The sequence below is a fragment of the Pteropus alecto genome, unplaced genomic scaffold (assembly GCF_000325575.1).
Source record: "Pteropus alecto unplaced genomic scaffold, ASM32557v1 scaffold161, whole genome shotgun sequence".
In the NCBI taxonomy this organism is placed as follows: domain Eukaryota; kingdom Metazoa; phylum Chordata; class Mammalia; order Chiroptera; family Pteropodidae; genus Pteropus; species Pteropus alecto.
Window position 1 is genome coordinate 3,735,269 of NW_006432943.1, and position 7,230 is coordinate 3,742,498.

Genomic DNA, 7,230 nt, shown 5'->3' on the forward strand with positions numbered 1-7,230 from the left:
TAAATCTCTGTAAGCCTTTGTGTTCTCATTTATAGATTAGCAATAATAGTCTTTATCGCATAGAGTTGTTGTAAGGACTTTATCAGAGAATTCATGTAGAGTATTCACCAGAATACTAAGCAAAAGTAGTTAACTGCTGCCAATATCTCATCATGGTTATTGTTGTTGTTACTATTATTATTATTATTATTATTTTCCTAGGAAATACTTTCCTGACAAGTTGATTCCAAAGGCTCAATACTACCTTTGACCATTCTAAGCCGCAGGCCAGTTTAGCAGCTGGGATCCAGCAGTTTTTGTCGGAAGAACTTTGCTCTACTTATTTTTATGCCCTTGTCTCCTCAGCCCAACCCCAAATGTGTTCCTGCACTTTTCCTGTAAAAGTTCTCTTTCATTTGTCTAAGAAATGGCTCTGCAGCTTTTTTCTACTATCTGCTCTACCACGCCTTGAGCAAAGATGGTTTTAGAGCCTAAGGTGCAAAGGCTGGAGACCCAGGCACCGTAACCTGTTCATGAGATGGTCGCTTGGCCCACTCTAAGGTCCTAGCAGGAAGGAATGGGATGAAGTGAAAGTGAACATATGGCTTTCCTATGGTAGAGTTTAGGGACTTGTTTTGTGGAGCCATGAAAAAACAGACTGATGTCCACCTACAGCTATGCGAGTCATTTTATAACCATAATCCAAAGCTGTTGAGCATTTTACTGCCTGAGAGAAAGGAATGGATATTTCTTTATATTTGTTAAAAAATTAAAAAAAAAAGAACAGAATGTTATCCTTTCATTAATGAGCCAATCTTACCTCTTTCTTTATCCTGATTATCATTGAGTTTTCATAAATCTTTATCTCCTATAAATCTTCAGTTTCACTCTCTCTCTCTCTCCATCTTTAATTAGGTTTTCTGGTTTGTGGCCACTTTAACTGGAGAAAAATTAGCAAAGTAGAATTTGGAAATAATATAGTCCCTTCTGGTTTTATTACTCAATTTCAGTATTGATTAGATCCCCAGACGTACTTTCATTGACATACCCCTCTTTTAAAACAAAATCTATGGATCCTATCGATGCAATAATTCTTTTCTCCTTTACCAAGCTCAAACTGACTACTCCAAATACAAAAATTCCCTCATTGGAATAACTTAAAGGGTTTCTATTTGTTGAAAGATGCGAACTGCAGACCCTACCTCAGCTATGTTTTCAAGAATGAGATGTATCAAGCATTCTTTCTGCTTTTACCTCCCACCCTCAAAATATTTCTTGAGTTCATGTTTCATGATGTCTCCGCTGTTACCACTTTGGCTCAGGATACCAGTGTGTCTCTCCAGGAACATTGCAATAGCTTCCCACTCCCTGCAGTACCACCATCATACGGAAATCCTCTTCACTGGTAAACTAAGTTCATCATCGATCGTATTTCCATAACTTTATTCAAGCTGTCCCTCCACCCAGAATGGTCTTTAGCTTTGTCTGCGTGGTGGATTCCTTCAAGACCATCTTAAATGTCACCTCCTCTATTAATCTCTTCCCAGTTTCCTCATGTGGTATTATGCACCCCTTACTTTAGCCTGGGTAGAGCTTGTTTTTATTATGAAAGTCATTACATAGGCATTTGTAATTATTTCATTGTGTCCGTCTCCTCCTCTAGACAACTCGAGGGCAGAATCCTTGCCTTCTTCACAGCTGTACCTTCCCCACCACACACTATAATGGCTGACTAGGGAACGCACTTTGTAAATACTTGAGTGAATGTAAATACAATCTTCTTTTTAAAGGTAGGTATATAAATAAGAAGGAAAGACATAACAAAGAAGACAATTACTTGGATATTTTTCTGAAGAAACTAGAGAAGGCTGCAAGTAACTTGTGTGCAATTTAAAAGAAATGGGCTATTCATTCACAGCTAGAGGATGAAATGCAGGCCTCCCAAGATACACTTCTCTCGTTTTAGAAATGTATTGTGTCTACCTAAATGTACAATGAATGTCAAAGAAAAATTTTTTCTTTGATCTATACATATATACTCACACACACCATACATGCATCATCTTTGATATATATATATAGCACAAAGAATAAAGTGATACTTCTGAGATAACCTTAGCTTCTGCAACCTAATGTTGAATTATAGTCATGTTTTTAGTTGTTGTATTTTAATAAAGTAGGTCATTTTGATCTGACACTCTCTTTCCTTTCATTCGTTTAACATCGCATAGACTGCTTCAGGACCACACAATTGGCTATCTGATGCCTCTCAGGACAGTACACATTTTGTTTTCATGCATTAAGATGCCAAATTTTCTTTGTACCCCTAATAAACTTAGAAGTGTCTCTTTGTCTTTGTAAATCTATCATTTAACTCATCAGGAAATAAAATCCTAAGTGCTACTGACCCATGACTGATTCCCAGAATATGTCCTGTGGTGTTTTATTGGAGCTTACCCCATCATGTCTGCCATTTCAAGAACATTCAACATTGTGGTCTCTCCCCATTGTTTGGCCTTGGTCAGTTGTGGATTTTAGTGAGATCACAAGGGCAGGGCTCCCCAGGCTGGCTCACCGTTCCCAATGAGAGAGCTCCCATAGAAGGGGGGTATGATAAGAATGTGGGGATTGCGGTCCCTCCTGTGGCCACCTAGCCTGTTTCATGTCCTTCTGTGTCTTGTGTTTCTGGAGAATACTGTAAACAAGTAGCAAATTTAATCCTCCTGAAGTATCATCTATACGTTATCACTAATAAAGTGGTTCCCCATTACCCAAGAGTGTAGTCCCCTACAGTCCCCTTTCTGAGTGTGCAGTCCAGGCCCCACACAGCCTGGCTGCAGACACCTCCCCAGTGTTACTTTCCACCTCACATTTCTGCAATCAAATAAATGCCCCATGCATCAGCCCCACTGCCTCAGGGACTCTTCTCCACAGATATTTTCTATTTCCTTTTTAGGCAAGTTCTCTCGCTTGATAGCCTTCCTTTCCTCTCAGCGTCTTGCAATTCTGTTCATCATCCAAGACCCCTTAATACCACCCTTAAATACCACCCTCTTCATGGACCCTGTCCTACTTACTTCCTAGGGTCAGAATTAGTCACTCTTACTATAGTGTAGACATAGAGCTTTGTTTTCAACATATGTGTAGCAATTATCAGAGTTATTTCTTGTACTGTAGTTATATGTGTCCACATTTATGTTCCCTTGAGCCAAGGTTTCTGCTTTGGTCTTGCTTTTTTATTTCTTATATCTCCCATTTCCTAGCACAGTGCCTTTCATTCATTCTTCGCCATATATTTATTTAGCACTCTGCTATAGGCCAGGCCTTGTTCTAGACACCGGGATAAAACAGGAAACAAAAGATAAAAAACTCTACCATCATTTCATGAAAGAAGAAAGTCTGCTAATGAAATAAACAGATAAAATATAGTACTAGGTACCATGGAGAAAAATATAGCAGAATGGTGCAGGGAATTCTGGAAATGAGAGGTGAAAGTGATTTAAAATGAGTTTTCATGCTGTAGGCATAAAAAATTAAAAAATAAGGGATTGTAAACTGACCAGGTCCTTGCAATCTGTGAGGTCAACCAGGCTTGCCTCACCTAAAAATAAAAGTAAAAATAAAATAAAATAAAAATAAAATGGGTTTTCAGGGAAGGCAGATTTGTGGGGGTAAAGGAGCAGTCATGTGCATTCTGGGGGCCAGCAAAGGGAGGTGACAGGTGTATCAAGGTCCAGAGTGGCTAGAATCAGGGAGGAGTTGTGGACGGAGTCAAGTGCTCTGCAGTGGGGACCTGGGTAGTTATTCTTAGCAGGGAGTTGAGCTAAAGAATGCCATGATCTGATCTGTGCTTTAAAAGGCTGTCCCTGGCCTCTGTGCTGAGATGTGGCTAAGTTTAAGATCATTTTTGGATCAGGACATTGAATGTAGGGGATGCAAGAAATTGAGGTGTCTAAGGTGACCCTGAGGCTTTTGGCCTAAGAAACAGGAAGGATGGAGCTGCCGTTAATGGAGAAGTAGAGACTGCAGGTTTGAGGGAACAAGATTAAGAAGATATCTGTGTCCACTGACGTTTAAAGGTACCCACAAATATTAAGTAAAAAATTTCACACTTGTACATATGTGGGGGGAGTCTGGGAAGATATGCGGTTAACTGCTAACAGTTAACTGTTTAGGGTGTGGCATTACTGGGGACTTTCACCTTCCACTTTCCAACTTTTAATTCCATGTATATACAATTCATAAGTCCAAGTCATGAGGGGGATGAAAATGCATAAGACTTGGCCTCGTCTTCAATGTGTGTAAGAAGGCAAAGAGCATAGCTGGTTAGGGTAGGGTAGGGTGATCGCACCCGGTGAGTCTATACAGATTCAATGTCTAAGCTCTCAGCTTTGCAGATTTCTTTCATCCTTCACCAGAAGGTGCTGAAACCCCAAAGGCTAACTTATAATAACAACTTCATAAGACATTTCTAAAATAAAATAGAAATGTATTCACGATGGAGTTAAAATAACATTAATTATCTGCTTAGGGAAATCCTTTCTTGTAAGTAACTTTGTTCAGAAATCCATATTATAGGCCAAAAGTGACCTGGCCAATATAGATTTAGAAGACTATAAGTGAGGATATTTCTGTCAAGCAAGACTAGTTTGATGAATTGCTATTCTTTGCTGGTGGATTTCTTTCTAGAAAACTAACACTCATCCTCAGAATCAAAGCAACTTTTACCCTGTCCAGCACTATGCAGACACATTAAGAATTCTAATGGTTCGACTTCCTCAGTCAATGAATCTGCTTTTAATTCACACCAGGCAAGGAACAATTCAAGATATTAGGGGGAGTGCAACTGATTTGAGACTTCAAATAATATGCTGTAAACTCGTTATCTGCAGATGAGCTATTTCTAAAAGAAAACTATTTTCTCAGTCTGTTCTTTGTAAGGGACCAAGAGCTGTGAAGGAGAATTATAGGTACCATAGCTGCAAGGGAGAAGGAGCATAGGCAGGTGGTAAGTCCTGAAAGGCGGAACAGTGCTCAGTGTGCAGAAACCAGGCAGCCAGATTCCGGTGGGGAAGGGACTGCTGGTCTAGGTGTGGGAATGGGAATGGGAAGGAGGCACTTGGGAGAGATGACATTACGTCATAGGAATGTCACCTCCACCCTGCCTCTCCCTTCCACCCTCGGGAATTGGGTGTCAACATCTGATCCATCTTCACAGGGAAGTAAGATGGGCCACAGAGGGGAGCTGGCATCTGAGCTGTGAAAGGGACAGTTGGGAGAACAGTGCCCTGAAGAGGTAACCCAGGACCAAAGCCAAAGCATCCTTGGTCTGGTGAAAGACACTGGAGCCTTTGGAGAGCCACTGAGAGGCACGACAGCCCGGGGACAGCACACTGAGCAGTTTAGAGTTCCCTCCAGTCACTACTTTCTGAGACTTGGGAAACATGCCAGTCCTCTTAGCAGCATACTTGTAAGTCGTTCAGATGCATTACAGCTCTGCATGCTTAATTTTATTGGTTAACTTAGAGCTACCTTTATTGGTAATTTTCCTAAGTTTGCTTCTTATTCTGCAGGCACACTCTTATTAATACCCTACAGCCTTCTAAGTGCTTAAAATTACCATCAAGTGATGTCATCTGTGGGAACGAGGGGTCGAGGAAGGTAGAGAAAATTGATAATCTATGAGGTCTGTTCCATATGGTTTTGCACAGGATGCTGTATGAAATGAGAAACTGCATTAGGTCACCTTTCACCAGGTGTGCAGAAGGCAGTTAACTGCATTTTCAAGTCCCTGGTTTCAGTGGTTTTCATTCTTGCGATATAGTATTTCTGAGTGTTCAGGGGGTTTGGGTTCTGAGATGTGGATTAGTTCTTCCGGCCATGGGAAGGATGCAGGCTGATGTATGACCTTCTTCAGTGCTAGTCTGGACTCCACAAAGAAACCTCTGGTCTGATATACTTCATGTTTTTTGTTTTTGTTGTTCTTCCAAAGAAGTCATCAGCATAATTTCTAAGAGACTGAAGGATTTCTGTACAAGGTCATATCTTGCTTCACCGAGAGAACATTAAAAGCCTAGTCTACATTCTCTTTCAGGTTCCTCACTTAATTCCTAAGCAGTCACCATTAACTTGGAATAAATCTGTATTTCTGCTTTCTTTTTGAGGACCACAAATGGGTGGGTATCAGTGATATTAAGACAGCCATTTATAATGATGGACTTCCAATTTTTGAGCACTTGCCATTATGCTTATCAAAAAGCCTTATATATTAATTTCCTTAATCCTCATGGAAGCACTAGGGACTAGATACTATGATCCTCATTTTACAGATGAGAAAATTGAGGCTTAGAGAGGGTAAGCAGTTTATATAGCTTCATCCAGCAACTAAATGTCAGAGCCTGGGTTTGAAACAGACTCTGGATCTAAGACATGTGTTCATGGTTCCAGCTCTGTTCTGTGTTCCCATTATAATGGAGAATGGAAAAATTCCTATTTTGGCCATCGCCTCTGATATAACACATCCACTGAGCAGCTGCCAGTTTGTTGGATGAGAAGATCCAGGTTCAGGGTTTGGGTCACGTACTTTATTTAGCCTAGCTTTTCTCAGCTTTAGCATTCTAGCACTTGTCACATAAGATTCTACCTGAATTCCCTTCTCAGATCTCCATCTCTTGAACTTACTGGACTTATCTGTCCCTTGGGAATTTCTTGTTTACTCTGGTTGTTTTCATGTTTGGTTGTTTCTCTTCATGCAACCAGGCCTGAGGTGTTGGTGTCAGAGTCTAGCAAGAGAGAGCGAGCCAGCATCATGAGAAGTCATCATTTGTTTTGGCACTTTTGCTGGGATTGTCAGCCAAAAAAGGTTGTGTGATGCAATTTCAAAGCTGTAGACCAGGGACTTCCATGTACAAGGATTTCATTTTCAATGAGTTCCCGGTCAGGCTGCTTTACAAGGTTTTGTATGCGTTTATTTTGGCCGTAGGGATAGGAAGGCACATAAAAAAGTTGCATATGCAAAGGATCTAGAAAAGATTCTTTAGAGCTGCTGAATCAGGCATGTTGAGAATAACCATTCTCATCTATAAAATAAAATTAGTCATGTTACCCAGTTTCTTATACTTCCCAGGATGCTGTGAAGTAAAATACAGCTAGCTCTTTAGGGAAAAGTTATGTGTGTATATTTATAAAACCTTTGTAAAAATTATATATAAAAGATTGGTCACTGCTAAGTGAGGAAGCCATTTCCTGGCT